Source organism: Trachypithecus francoisi, unplaced genomic scaffold, assembly GCF_009764315.1.
Source record: "Trachypithecus francoisi isolate TF-2019V2 unplaced genomic scaffold, Tfra_2.0 Lachesis_group15, whole genome shotgun sequence".
Taxonomy (NCBI): Eukaryota; Metazoa; Chordata; class Mammalia; order Primates; family Cercopithecidae; genus Trachypithecus; species Trachypithecus francoisi.
This window is the reverse complement of record NW_022681460.1, coordinates 78811570-78827906: the sequence shown is the minus strand read 5'-3', so window position 1 is coordinate 78827906 and position 16337 is coordinate 78811570. Positions and strand designations below refer to the sequence as shown.

The window sequence follows — 16337 nt, the reverse complement described above, 5'->3', positions numbered from 1 at the left end:
GATGTGTTTACCAGTGAATTTTATCAAACATTTAAGGACGAAATATCACCAGTCATACACAGTCTTTTCAGAATATAGAGAAGAGAACATTTCTCAACCTGTTTTACGAGACCAGCATGTCCCTCACACCAAAATCAGACAAATATATTACAAAAAAAAGAAAACTGCAGAGCAATATTCCTCATAAGAATAAATGCAAAAATCCTTAACAAAATACTAGCAAATTCATAAATCACAGAAATAAGAATATAACATGATCAGGTAGGATTTTTCCCCCAGGAACGCAAGGTTGATTTAACATTGGAAAATTAATAGATCAATGTAATTCACTACGTTAACAAAAAAAGGGGAAGCATATAAACATCTTAATCGTTGCAGATGAAGCATTTGCCAAATTCAACACCTATTCATCATAAAACACATAGCATATTAAAAATATAAGGAAACTTCCTCATTTTGATTTTTGAGGAAAGATCTAAAACCCTAAAAGTGTCAACACACTTAATGACAAAAGCTTAAGTCATGCTAAGATTGGGAAGAAGGCACAATGTCCACTGCACACCATTTTTATTCAATATTGCACTGGAAGTTTTAGTGCAATGAAGCAAGACCATGAAACAAACATAAAGGATCAAGGCTTTCCACACTAACTAGAGAGGCATCCATACTGTCCGGTTCTATATTCCCTTCATAACTTAAAGGGAAACTCACATGATGTCCAGAGCCCTTGATGTCCTTCAAATGAAGAAGTATGTCCTCAACTGTCTTGCAGCAGTAACTGACTTACATTGCACCAATCTTGACTTCCAAATGCAACAGTACATCTACAAAAGGAAAAATGATGCTTCTACATCACAAATCTGAAGAGGACCTGGTAGAAGCATCATGCTACTGTTGCCATTGAATACCCTGCCAATTTCAATGTCATATCGTCCAGGAATGCTGGCCAGCAGGCTGTTCTGAAGTTGCTGCTGCCACTGGAGTCACTCCTATTGCTGGCCACTTTACTCCTGAACCTTCACTAACCAGATCGAGGCAGCCTTCCAAGAACTGCATCTTCTGGTGGTTACTGGCCCCAGGGCTGACCACCAGCTGCTCATAGAGTCTTATGTTCACGCACCTATCAACCATTGCTCTGTTTGACAGATTCTCTTCTGCATTGTGTGGACATTGCAATCCCATGTAACGACAGGGGCTCTCACTCAGTGGGTCTGATGTGGTGGAGGCTGACCCAGGAAGGTCTACACATGCGTGGCACTATCTCCCATAAGCACTCATGGGAAGAGGTCATGCCTGATATTTGCTTCTACAGAGACCCTGAGCACATTGAAAAGGAAGAGTAGGCTGCCACTGAAAAAGCTGCAGCCAAGGATGAATTTCAGGGTGAATGGACTGCTCCACCTCGTGAGTGCACCACTACTCAGGCTGACTGGTCTAAAGACGTAGGCACAGAGGGCACCTGCACGTCTTTAGACATGCAGGTCCCTACTCAGACTGAAGCATTCAGCCTGCCATGGAAGACTGGTCTGCAGCTCTCACTGCTCAGGCTGCTGAATGGGTAGGAACAACCACTGAGTGTTCCTAAGCTGTTCTTTCACAGACTCTTAAGGAAAATAGAAATAAGGTTGATGGAAAATAAACATTAGTTTTGAAATAAATAAGAATGACTCAAAAGAAGATGTGATTATTTATATAGGAAAATCTCAATCAATATATTAAACAAAAAAACTTAGTTATTTTAGCAAAGTCACAGAATATAAGATGTAGCAAAGTCACAGAATATAAGATGCAAAATTGAGTTGTATGTCTACAGAGTAGCAATGATTGGAAGTCAGCATTGAAAATATCATATATAGTGACATCAAAAAATTATCAAAAACTTTAACAAAAAATGTATAAGACTGCTACACTAAAAATTATAAAACCGTACCGAGGGAAATTAAAGACTGAAATAAATAATAAGACATACCACATCCCTGATTGAGAGGCTTCAATATTGCTAAGATGTCAGTTCTCCCCAAATTGATCTACAGATTCACTGCCATTTTAATTAAGATCCCAGTAGACTTTGAAAAAAAAAAAAAAACAGAAACAGAAAAACTGATTCTAAAATTTTCATGAGAACACAAATGACCTAGAATTTAGCCAGGAAAACAAAATCTTTTTTAAAAAAAATCAAAGTTGGAGGAGTAACACTACTTGATTTTGAGACTTACTCTATTAGCAATAATTGCGCCACGGATAGACCTCATTGGCTATAATACTGCCACTGCACAAAGCTAATTTTGAGACTTACTCTAAGGTTATAGTAATAAACACAGAGTAGAACTGGCATAAGAAGAGACACATTGAGCAGTCAAAAGAATAGAGAGTTCAGAAACAGATATGCAATCATTTGATTTTCAACATTGGCCATGAAAAATTCAATGGGGAAAAATGTTTTCAAAAATTGTCCTGGAATAACTGTAGGTCTATATGGAAAATAAAGAAACTTGACATCTACCTCAGAGTATATACAAAAATTAATTTGAGAAAGACCATAGACCTAAACATAAAAGCTAACACTTTAAGCTTCCAAAAGAAAACACAGGGGAAGGGAGGAGAGAGAAGAAGAGAGGATGGGAGGGGTAGGGGAAGGGGAAGGGGAAGGGAGTAAGTACCTTGCCCAGAGAATGCTGAATGCTGAGTTAGGAAAAGGTTTCTTAGGATACCATAAAAGAAAAAAGATAAATTGGTTTTCATCAGAATTTAAAACTTCTACTCATCAAAAAATGAATGGGTCAGCCTCAGACTGGGATAAAATAGTGTGTGGGGGCAGGGTCTATATAGATCTACATATTATAGAATATATATATATTTTTTTTCTTCCACTCAATAATAAAAAGATAACCCAATTTTTAAATGGCCAAAACACTTGCAAGATTTATACGCATCCAAAAGGCACTTGAAAAAGTACTAACATCATTAGTCATCAGTGAAATGCTAAATAAATCACAATGGGATTCCATTTCACACTCATCAACACAATTAAAATTTAAAAAGTGACAACATCAAACGTAATTGAGGTTGTGGAGCAACTGGAACTCTTATACATTACTAATGAGGATATGAAATCATACAACCACTTTGAAAAACTCTCTATTTCCTATAAAGTTATAGATAAGCCTACCCTATGGCCTAACAATTCAATTCTAGGTATACAGAAACCTAAGAGAAATAAACAATGTATGTCCACAAAAAGCCTTATAGATGAATGTCATAACAGCTTTATATATAATAGAGAAAAAATATGGACAACCCAATGTCCATCAACAGGAAAATGCATAGACAAATTGTATGTTCATACAGTGAATACTACTCAGCAATGAAAAGGAAAGTACTGATACATGCAACAATGCAGATGAATCTTTAAAACATTACACTGAGTTAAAGAAGCCTTGCTCAAAAGTGTACCTACCCTATAATTCTATGTGTATGAAGCACAAGAACAGGCAAAACTAGTCTCTGGTGATAGAAAGGTGCCTGGGAGGCCCCAAGCAGTGGCTCATGCCTGTAATCCCAGTACTCTGAGAGGCAGAAGAAAGCAGATCACTTGAGGCCAGGAGTTTGAGACCAGGCTGGGCAACATAGTGAAATCCCTTCTCTACAAAAAATACAAAAATGACCCAGGCGTGATGGTGCATGCCTGTAGTCCCAGCTACAGAGGCACGAGATTGGCTTGAGCCTGGGAGGCCGAGGTTGCAGTGAGCGCTGAGATGGAGCCACTCACTCCAGCCTGGGCAACAGAGATGGATGGGGGTTGTGGGGGAAGGTGCCTGGGTGGGATGGCAGGGGGCAGGGGGCAGGGGGCAGTGGGTAGAAGACCAACTGGGCATGGGGAAACATTTTCCAACGATGGCAATGAGGGTCCTAGTGTGTGCACATTTTTCAGTTTCACTGAACCATACAACTAAGATCTGTGCGTTTTACTGTGAATATTGATTATACATCCATTTTAAATGACAGACAGCGAGAGAGAGGCACGAGTTAGAAAGAAGCAGGGAGAGAAGAAGGAAGGAAGCAAGGAGTATGTAAGGAAAGAAGGGAGAGAGGGAGATGAAGGAAGGGAGGGAAAGAGGAGGAGAATGGGGGCAGAGAAGAGAGGGTGGAAGGGGTAGAGGAGGAGAGGGAAAAAGGTACCTTGCCCCGAGAGTGCCAATTGCTGAGTTTGCTGCACTCATTTCTGAGCTTGGAAGAGCCAAAATCAGCAGGGGTGTGCACTCTCATCTATCTCCGTGAGTTCCTGTGTAGATTATGTGATCTGGCAGAGAGTGGATCTGAAAATCTTCCACTGAATCTTATGAAGTTGCTCTGTTTAAGCAGTTCTTTCCTGTTCCTTTACCGTTTTCTTTGTTCTCTTTTCCTCTTTTCTGTTTCCCCCTTCCTCTCCTCTTCATTCCTTCTTCCTCTCTCTGTCCTTTTTAGTAGTGGATGAGGAAAATGATTTGCATATTTATTCAATGGCATGGAAAATTTTCTACTACATATTTTTAGGTGAGTTGGCAGACTACCAAAAAACCAATGTAGTGTAATGACATTTATAAAAAGGTACATAAATACAGGTGCGGTGGTTCATGCCTGTAATCCCAGCACTTTGGGAGGCCAAAACGGGCAGATCACCTGAGGTGACGAGTTTGAGACCAGCCTGTCCAGCATGGTGAAACCCCATCTCTACTAAAAATACAAAAATTAGCCAGACGCATAGTACATGCCTGTAGTCCCAGCTACTCGGGAGGCTGAGGCTGGAGAATTGCTTGAACCCAAGAGGCAGAGGTTGCAGTGAGCCAAGACTGTGCCACTGCGCTCCAGCCTGGGTGACAGAGCAAGATTCCATCTCAAAAACAAAAGCAAAAACAAACAAGCAAACAAACAAAAAAATATAAATACATAGAGAAGTGCCTACCAAAGTATTAAGAGTGGTTGCCTATGGGCATTTGGGGCTCAAAACCATTGTTACAGTAGAATCTTGCTAACCCACTGATCTTTATTTCCTCTAGAATCCTGTGGACTGGTCATGCTGCAAACTCCCTGCAGGAGGCCTCCAGAGAGCACCAGCCCTGCTGCTCCCTCAAGTTCCCTGGGATTTTTACTAAGAATCACTTGTGTCTGGTCTCAAACATGTTTATGCCATTTGTATTTGCTACTGTAATTTTGTATTTTAATAAAATATGTAATCAAAATAATGAGTGGCAAAAGTTTCTATAGGAACTAAGGATGAATACCTTGCAAATACTTGATAAAGACGTGTTGTTAAAAAATGAATACTGTCTGATTAGGTATATATAATAGGCCATTCTTGCATTGCTATAAGAAATATCTGAGACTGGGTAATTTACAAAGAAAAGAGGTTTAATTGGCTCACGATTCTGCAAACTGTACAGGAAGCATGGTGCTGGCATCTGTTTGGCTTCTGGGGAGACCTCAGGTAGCTTACAATTATGGCAGAAGGTGAAGGAGGGGCAGGCATCCCACGTGGTGAGAAGGAATGTAGGGGAGAGGGAGAGAAAGAGAGAGTGCAAGAGAGAAAGTATGAACACATTTCTAAACAATCAGATTCCCTGAGCACTCACTCATAACAACAAGACATGATGGATCTGCCCCCATTACCCAAACACCTCCCACCTGGCCCTGCCTCCAACACTGGGATCACAATTCAACATGATTCACGGGGACATATATTCAAACCATATCAGTATAGTTCTCCCTCTTTCTACCTCCTTTTTTTTTTTTTTTTTGAGACAGTCTTACTCTGTTGCCCAGGCTGGAGTGCAGTGGTGTGATCTCGGTGCCCACTGCAACCTCTGCCTCCTGGGCTCAAGCAATTCTCCTACTTCAGCCTCCAGAATAGCTGGGACTACAGGCTCACACCACCACGCCTGGCTAATTTTTGTATTTTAGTAGAGACAGGGTTTCACCAAGTGGGCCAGGCTGATCTCAAACTCCTGACCTGTGGGGAAAAGAACGAGAGATCAGTTGGTTACCATGTCTATATAGAAGGAAGTAGACATAAAAAACTCCATTTAGTTCTGTATTTGAGATGCTGTTAATCGTGACCTTACCTTCAACTTTGTCCTTGCAAGAGACATGTGCAAAGGTGACTTAGGTTAAAAGGATTTTGAGCGGTGCAGAATGTGCCTTGTTAAACAAGTGCCTAAAGGCTGCTTATGGTTAAAGGTCATCAACATTCTCTTAAATCTCAAGAAAGAAAAAACATTTGTCTCCTGCCCCTCCCTGGGCAATGGAACATCTCCGGGTAACGCCCATTGTGCGGTTTCTGTTTACTGAGCAAGGAGAAAACCACCTTTAGGAATAAGGTGGGGCTTGCTGGAGCAATACTGCTAAAAGGTTTATGGAGATGTTCGCATATGCATCTCAAGGCACAGCATTTTCCTTTAAACTTATTCATGTCACAGGGATTTTTGTTCATATGTCTTACTGCTGATTTCCTCCCTACCATAGTTCTATTGTCCAGTCACTCCCTTATCTTTTTGATGGTAAAGATAGGTCAATAAATACTAGGGAACTCAGAGATGGGGCGGCGTGGGTCCTCTGTAAGCACAGCGCCGGTCCCTGGGCCCCGCTTTTCTTTCTCTACACTTTGTCTCTGTGTTTTATTCTTTTCTCAAGTCTTCGTCTCCACTGACGAGAAACACCCACAAGTGTGGAGGGGCAGGCCACCCCTACATCTGGTGCCCAACGTGGAAGCTTTTCTCTAAGGTGAAGGTACGCTGGAGCGTGGTCATTGAGGACAAGTCGACGAGAGACTCCCGAGTACGTCTACAGTCAGCCTTGCGGTAAGCTTGTGCGCTCGGAAGAACCTAGGGTAACAATGGGGCAAACTAAAAGTAAATATGCCTCTTATCGCAGCTTTATAAAAATTCTCTTAAAAAGAGGGGGAGTTAAAGTGTCTACCAAAAATCTAAATACGCTCTTTCAAACAATAGAACAGTTTTGTCCATGGTTTCCAGAACAGGGAACTTTAGATCTAAAAGATTGGGAAAAAATTGGCAAAGACTTAAAACAAGCAAGTAGGGAAGGTAAAATCATTCCACTTACAGTATGGAATGATTGGGTCATTATTAAAGTAGCTTTAGAACCATTGCAAACAGAAGAAGATAGTGTTCCAATTTCGGATGTCCCTAAAAGCTGTGCAGTAGATTGTAAAAAAGAGGCAGGGAGAGAATCCCGGAAAGGAAAAGAAAGTTCACACTGTAAATGTGTAGCAGAGCCGGTAATGGCTCGGTCAACGCAAAATGTTGACAATAATCAATTACAGGAGGTAATATATCCTGAAACGTTAAAATTAGAGGAAAAAGATCCAGAATTAGCAGAGCCATCAGAGTCTAAATCACGAGGGCCAACTCCTCTTACAACAGCTCAGATGCCTGCAACCTTAGAACCTCAAATGCAGGTTAAACAAGTACAAACTCCAAAAAAAGATCAAATAGAAAAAGATAGAGTCTCTGTCATGGCAATGCCAAACCAAATACAGTGTCCACAATATCAGCAGGTAGAAAATAAGATCCAGCCGCCAGTAGCCTATCAATACTGGCCGCCAGCTGAACTGCAGTATCGGCAGCCCCCAGAAAATCTGTATGGACAGCCAGGAACATTCCCAGTGCCACAGGGCAGGGCGCCATATCCTCAGCCGCCCACCATGAGACTTAATCCTACAGCACCACCTAGTACACACGATAGTGCAATACATAAAATTATTGATGAGGCAAGAAAACAGGGAGATATTGAGGCGTGGCAATTCCCAGTAATACTAGAAGCAAGACCACCTGGAGAAGGGGCCCAAGAGGGAGAGCCTCCCATAGCTGAAGCCAGATATCAGTCCTTTTCTATAAAAATGCTAAAAGAGATGAAAGAAGGAGTAAAACAGTATGGACCCAACTCTCCTTACATGAGAACATTATTAGATTCCATTGCTCATGGACATAGACTCATTCCTTATGATTGGAGATTCTGGCAAAATCATCACTCTCACCCTCTCAATTTTTACAATTTAAGACTTGGTGGATTGATGGGGCACAAGTACAGGTCCGAAGAAATAGGACTGCCAATCCTCCAATTAACATAGATGCAGATCAACTATTAGGAATAGGTCAAAACTGGAGCACTGTTGACCAACAGGCAATAATGTCAAATGAGGCCATTGAGCAAATCAGGGCTATCTGCCTTAGGGCCTGGGAGAAAATCCAAGACCCAGGAACCGCCTGCCCTTCCTTTAATACAATAAGACAAGGCTCTAAAGAGCCCTATCCTGATTTTGTAGCAAGACTTCAAGATGCTGCTCAAAAGTCAATTACTGATGAGAATGCCCGTAAAGTCATAGTGGAGTTGATGGCATATGAAAACGCCAATCCGGATTGTCAATCAGCCATTAAGCCATTAAAAGGAAGGGTTCCCGCAGGATCAGATGTAATCTCAGAGTATGTTAAAGCCTGCGATGGAATTGGAGGAGCTATGCATAAAGCTATGCTCATGGCTCAAGCAATCACAGGAGTTGCTTTAGGAGGACAAGTGAAAACGTTTGGGGGAAAATGTTACAATTGTGGCCAAATTGGTCATCTAAAAAAGAATTGTCTAGTCACAAATAAACAAAATGTAACTACTCAAGCTACTACAACAACAGATAAAGGGCCACCTGGCCTATGTCCAAGATGTAAAAAGGGAAAACATTGGAGTATTCAATGTCGTTCTAAATTTGATAAAAATGGGCAACCACTGTCGGGAAACGAGAGGAGGGGCCAGCCTCAGGCCCCACAACAAACTGGGGCATTCCAAATTCAACCCTTTGTTCCTCAGGGTTTTCAGGAACAACAACCCCCACTGTCGCAAGTGTCTCAGGGAATAAGCCAGTTATCACAATACAGCAATTATCTCCCGCCACAAGTGGCAGTGCAGCAGTAGATCTATGTACTTTACAAGCAGTCTCTCTGCTTCCAGGGGAGCCTCCACGAAAAATCCCCACAGGGGTATACGGCCATTGCCTGGGGACTGTAGGACTAATCTTAGGAAGATCAAGTTTAAATCTAAAAGGAGTTCAAATTCATACTGGTGTGGTTGATTCAGACTATGAAGGTGAAATTCAATTGGTTATTAGTTCCTCAATTCCTTGGAGTGCCAGTCCAGGAGACAGAATTGCTCAATTATTACTCCTACCTTATATTAAAGTTGGAAACAGTGAGATAAAAAGAACAGGAGGGTTCGGAAGCACTGATCTGGCAGGAAAGGCTGCATATTGGGCAAGTCTAGTCTCTGAAAGCAGACCTGTGTGTAAGGCCATTATTCAAGGAAAACAGTTTGAAGGGTTGGTGGACACAGGAGCAGATATCTCTATCATTGCTTTAAATCAGTGGCCAAAAAATTGGCCTAAACAAAAGGCTGTTACAAGACTTGTCGGCGTAGGCACAGCTTCAGAGTGTATGAAAGTACAATGATTTTACATTGTTTAGGGCCAGATAATCAAGAAAGTACTGTTCAGCCAATGATTACTTCAATTCCTGTTAATCTATGGGGTCGAGATTTGTTACAACAATGGGGTGCAGAAATCATTATGCCTGCTCCATTATATAGCCCCATGAGTCAAAAAATCATGGCTAAGATGGGATATATACCAGGAAAGGGATTAGGAAAAAATGAAAATGGCATTAAAGTCCCAATTGAGACTGAGAAAAATCAAAAAGAAAAGGAATAGGGTATCCTTTTTAGGGGCGGCCGCTGAGAGCCTCCTAAAACCATTCCATTAACTTGGAAAACAGAAAAACCGGTATGGGTAAATCAGTGGCCGCTACCAAAACAAAAACTGGAGGCTTTACACTTATTAGCAAAGGAACAATTAGAAAAGGGACACATTGAGCCTTCATTCTCACCCTGGAATTCTCCTGTATTTGTAATTCAGAAAAAATCAGGCAAATGGCGTATGTTAATGGACTTAAGAGCCGTAAACGCTGTAATTCAACCCATGGGGCCTCTCCAACTGGATTGCCCTCTCCGGCCATGATCCCAAAAGACTGGCCTTTAATTATAATTGATCTTAAGGATTGCTTTTTTACCATTCCTCTGGCAGAGCAGGATTGCAAAAAATTTGCCTTTACTATACCAGCCATAAATAATAAAGAACCAGCCACCAGGTTTCAGTGGAAAGTATTACCTCAGGGAATGCTTAATAGTCCAACTATTTGTCAAACTTTCGTAGGTCAAGTCCTTCAACCAGTTAGAGACAAATTTTCAGATTGTTATATCATTCACTATATTGATGATATTTTGTGTGCTGCAGAAACAAGAGACAAATTAATTGACTGCTACACATTTCTGCAAGCAGAGGTTGCCAACGCAGGACTAACAATAGCATCGGATAAGATCCAAACCTCTGATCCTTTTCATTATTTAGGGATGCAGATAGATAATAGAAAAATTAAGCCACAAAAATAGAAATAAGAAAAGATACATTAAAAACATTAAATGATTTTCAGAAATTGTTAGGCGATATTATTGGATTCGGCCAACACTAGGCATTCCTACTTATGCCATGTCAAATTTGTTCTCTATCTTAAGAGGAGATCCAGACTTAAATAGTAAAAGGATATTAACCCCAGAGGCAACAAAAGAAATTAAATTAGTGGAAGAAAAAATTCAGTCAGCGCAAATAAGTAGAATAGATTCTTTAGCCCCACTCCAACTTTTGATTTTTGCCACTGCACATTCTCCAACAGGCATCATTGTTCAAAATACTGATCTTGTGGAGTGGTCATTCCTTCCACACAGTACAATTAAAACTTTTACATTGTACTTGGATCAAATAGCTACATTAATTGGTCAAACAAGATTACGAATAATAAAATTGTGTGGTAATGACCCAGACAAAATAGTTGTTCCTTTAACCAAGGAACAAGTTAAACAAGCCTTTATCAATTCTGGTGCATGGCAAATTGGCCTGCTGATTTTGTGGGAATTATTGATAATCATTACCCAAAAACAAAAATCTTCCAGTTTTTAAAATTGACTACTTGGACTTACCTAAAATTACCAGACACGAACCTTTAAAAAATGCTCTGACAGTATTACTGATGGTTCCAGCAATGGAAAAGCGGCTTACACAGGGCCAAAAGAGCGAGTAATCAAAACTCAATATCAATCAGCTCAAAGGGCAGAGTTGGTTGCAGTCATTACAGTGTTAGAAGATTTTAATCAACCTGTTATATTATATCAGATTCTGCATATGTAGTACAGGCTACAAGGGACGTTGAGACAGCTCTAATTAAATATAGCATGGATGATCAGTTAAACCAGCTGTTCATTTGTTACAACAAACTGTAAGAAAAAGAAATTTCCCATTTTATATTACTCATATTCGAGCACATACTAATTTACCAGGACCTTTAACTCGAGCAAATGAAAAAGCTGACTTATGGTATCCTCTGCATTCATAAAAGCACAAGAACTTCATGCTTTGACTCATGTAAATGCAGCAGGGTTAAAAAACAAATTTGATGTCACATGGAAACAGGCAAAAAATATTGTACAACATTGTACCCGTGTCAAGTACTACACCTGCCCACCCAAGAGGCAGGAGTTAATCCAGAGTTCTGTCCGGAGCCGTGAGGATGGCACTGGAAATTGCCGCGGCCTCTGTTGCTTAAGCTCTGCATTGTGGAGACAAGATGGCGCACTTCCTGGTTCTTCATCATCAACTTTAACCCGCGCGCGCGAACTTTCCCGCCCGCGCGTAGATAACCTCCCGCGCCCGGGAAAGACTAAGTCTACCGAGCATGCGTCTGGTGACGTCTCTCATATTCCCCTCCCCTCCTGCTCTGAGCCCTTCCTCTTACCTGGCAGCATATATAAGGCATTACACCCCCATTAAATGAGACTTGATCAGAATACTGTCTTGTCTCCATTTCTTGTGTCTCTTGTCTCTCTAAATTCCCACCCCCTCCTCCAAGGTCTGTGTTAATGATCCCGCTGGTCAGGACATGTGGCGCCCAAACGCGGGGCTTGGATACGAGGGAACTGCGTGAGGAAGAGGGCGCATAGAAAGGCCGGCGACTAAAGTGAAAGAAAAATCCCTCCGACCGTCGTGGGAGCCTGCTGCTTCGGAGTTGAGGGTAAGTTACGCGCCCAAAATGGGACAAGAATTAAGCCAGCATCAAATCTACGTAGGGCAATTAAAAGAGGCTTTAAAGACACGGGAGTAAAGGTTAAAAGTGGTGACTTATTTAATTTTTGATTTTGTAAAAGACACTGCCCTTGGTTCCCGCAAGAGGGGACCATTGACATAAAGAGGTGGCGTAGAGTGGGAGATTGCTTTCAAGATATTATAATACTTTTGGACCAGAAAAAGTTCCAGTGACAGCCTTTTGTTATTGGAATCTAATCAGAGACCTAATAGATAAAAAGGAGGCCGATCCACAAATAATGGCTGCGGTCACCCAGACTGAGGAAATTTTACAAGTCAGTTCTCAGACCGACCTCAGGAGCCCCCCGCCAGACAAAGAAGTAGACCTTATTTCTCTTGAAAGTGATGACGAGGGGACCAGGCTCTTTCGGTTAGAGACAAAATGATGCTAGGCGTACAAAAGCCTAAAAAATATCCAGTTCTAATACATAACACCAAAAGATAAAAGTGACAATCCTGGCCCCTCAGATGTAAATTGGGACAACTTAGAGGAAGAAGCAGCTAGATATCATAATCCTAATTGGCCCCCCTCTTTCTCGCATCCGCCTCCCTATAACGGAACGCCTGGTGCCTCTGCACCCGACGTAATGGCGGTGGTTAATCCGAAAGAGGAACTCAAAAAAAATCGCTCAACTTGAAGAGCAGATAAAGTTAGAAGAATTGCATCAGTCACTAATCATTAGGCTGCAAAAGTTAAAAACAGGAAATGAGAGGGTAACAAATTCAGAGAGTATGGGAGGCTTCCCTCGCCCGCCTCAGCGGCCCGGACAACATGTCCCAAAAGGGAAGTTTTCTACTAGCCGAGACACGGAGTCCTCCGATAAAGATATCTTCCCAGTAACTGAAACTGTAGATGGACAGGGTCAGGCCTGGAGGCATCATAATGGATTTGATTTTACTGTTATAAAGAGTTAAAAACTGCTGTTTCTCAATATGGAGCTACTGCTCCCTATACTCTTGCTATAGTAGAGTCTGTGGCCGATAACTGGCTTACTCCACAGATTGGAACACACTAGTTAGAGCAGTTCTTTCAGGGGGAGATCATTTGATTTGGAAATCGGTTTTTTTTGAAAATTGCAGAGACACAGCCAAAAGAAACCAACAGGCAGGAAACGGTTGGGACTTTGATATGTTAACTGGCTGTGGTAATTATTCCAACACTGATGCGCAGATGCAATACGACCCTGGATTATTCTCACAAATCCAGGCGGCGGCTACAAAAGCCTGGAGGAAACTCCCTGTTAAAGGCGACCCAGGAGCTTCACTCACTGGAGTCAAGCAGGGACCTGATGAGCCGTTCGCAGATTTTGTCCATAGGCTCATGACAACCGCAGGAAGGATTTTTGGTAATGCCGAGGCGGGGGTAGATTATGTTAAACAATTGGCTTATGAAAATGCCAATCCAGCTTGTCAGGCAGCAATCCGTCCTTATAGAAAGAAAACAGATTTGACTGGATATATCCGCCTCTGTTCAGACATTGGACCCTCCTATCAACAGGGTTTGGCAATGGCCGCAGCCTTTAGCGGACAAACCGTAAAAGACTTCCTTGATAAAAAAAACAGAGAAAAAGGAGGGTGTTTTAAATGTGGCAAAAGAGGACATTTTGCAAAAGATTGCCGCGGGGATTCAAATAAAAACTCTGAAGCAAAGGTTCCAGGCCTTTGCCCAAGGTGTAAAAGAGGAAAACATTGGGCTAATGAATGTAAATCTAAAACTGACAATCAGGGAAATCCTTTACCCTCCCAACAGGGAAACGGGATGAGGGGCCAGCCCCAGGCCCGAAACAAGCTTATGGGGCGGTCAGCTTTGTTCCGGCCAGCAACAACAATCCATTCAAGACTTAGTAGAGCAACCCCAGGAAGTGCAGGACTGGACCTCTGTTCCACCTCCCACACAGTATTAACACCTGAGATGGGGGCACAAACTTTAAGCACTGGGATATATGGGCCTTTGCCTCCTGATACCTTTGGATTGATCCTGGGAAGAAGTAGTGTCACTATGAAAGGTCTACAAGTTTTCCCAGGAGTAATCGATAACGACTATACTGGCGAAATTAAAATAATGGCCAGGGCTGTTGACAATATTATTACTGTCCCTCAAGGGGATAGAATAGCACAATTAGTCCTACTGCCTCTAATTAAAACAACTAATAAAGTCCAGCACTCTAACAGAGGAAAGGGAGGTTTTGGATCATCAAATATATATTGGGTACAGCCAATCACTAATCAAAAGCCCTCCCTGACCTTGTGGCTAGATGGTAAGTTGTTTACAGGATTAATAGATACAGGGGCTGATGTAACCATCATTAGACAAGAGGACTGGCCCTCTCACTGGCCTACCACAGAAACTTTCACTAACTTAAGAGGAATTGGACAAAGTAGTAATCCCAAACAAAGCTCTAAATACCTTACCTGGAAAGACAAAGAAAATAACTCAGGTCTCATTAAACCATTTGTTATCCCTCAACTGCCTGTTAATCTCTGGGGACGGGACCTACTCCCAGATGAAAATTTTGATGTGCAGCCCCAATGATATAGTTGCTGCACAAATGTTAGCTCAGGGTTATAGCCCCGGAAAAGGACTGGGAAAAAAGAAAACGGTATTCGACAGCCTATTCCAGCCTTAGGACAATCTAACACAAAAGGGTTTGGAAATTTTTAACTTCGGCCATTGACATGCCTGTACCCCAAAAGTGCGCTGACCCCATAACATGGAAGTCGGATGAGCCTGTTTGGGTTGATCAATGCCTTTAGTTAATGAAAAGCTAATTGCAGCCCAACAGTTAGTACAGGAACAGCTAATGGCAGGGCATATTGCGGAGAGTAACTCTCCTGGAATACACCCATATTTGTCATCAGGAAAAAGTCCGGTAAGTGGAGACTATTACAAGATTTAAGGGCAGTAAACGCTACTATGGTCCTCATGGGTGCCTTACAGCCCGGGCTACCTTCTCCGGTAGCGATCCCTCAAGGATATTTTAAAATTATCATAGACCTGAAAGATTGCTTTTTTACGATTCCCCTTCATCCCACTGATCAAAAACGATTCGCCTTTAGCTTGCCAGCTATAAATTTTAAAGAACCAATGAAGCGATACCAATGGAAAGTGTTGCCTCAAGGTATGGCCAACACCCCACCTTGTGTCAAAAATATGTGGCTACAGCCATACACTCAGTTAGAGAGACATGGAAACAAATATACATTATACATTACATGGATGATATCCTCATAGCAGGAAAAATGGGAGAACAAGTTCTACAGTGTTTTGCACAACTCAGACAAGAGCTAACCACTGCGGGGTTACACATAGCTCCAGAAAAAATACAATTACAAGACCCTTATATATTTGGGTTTTCAAATAAATGGACCTAAGATTACTAATCAAAAGGCAGTTATCCGTAAAGATAGGTTACATACCCTCAATGATTTCCAAAAACTCCTTGGAGACATTAATTGGCTCCGGCCATACTTAAAACTTACCACGGGAGAGTTAAAACCTTTATTCGACACCCTAAAAGGTGACCCCAACCCTAAGTCCTTTAGGTCATTGTCAAAAGAGGCGCTTTTATCACTCCATAAAGTAGAGGCGGCTATTGCTGAACAATTTGTCACCAGCATAGACTATTCACAGCCATTAACCTTTTTAATATTTCACACAACACTAACACCTACTGGTTTATTCTGGCAAGATAACCCTATTATGTGGGTCCACTTGCCTTCATCTCCCAAAAAGGTATTACTCCCCTATTATGATGCCATAGCAGACTTAATTATTCTAGGAAGAGACAATAGCAAAAAATACTTTGGAATTGAACCTTCTACGATCATACAACCTTATTCTAAGCCACAAATCCATTGGCTAATGCAAAACACTGAGACGTGGCCGATTGCTTGCGCTTCTTACGCTGGTAACTTGGATAACCATTACCCACCAAATAAGCTTATCCAATTTTGTAAGCTGCATGCTTTTGTCTTCCCTCATATCACCAGTAAAACACCCTTAGACAATGCCTTATTAGTATTCACTGATGGGTCCTCCACAGGGACTGCTGCATATACCTTTGCAGACACCACTGTTAACTTCAAAACCAGTCATACTTCAGCTCAACTAGTG

The 16337-nt window shown here is 41.7% G+C and overlaps 1 pseudogene; it reads right to left on the bottom strand.

Annotated features, from left to right (window-relative positions):
• Nucleotides 1-2150: 2150 nt before the first annotated feature.
• LOC117098222 lies at nt 2151-2281 on the bottom strand (annotated as a pseudogene).
• Nucleotides 2282-16337: the final 14056 nt, after the last annotated feature.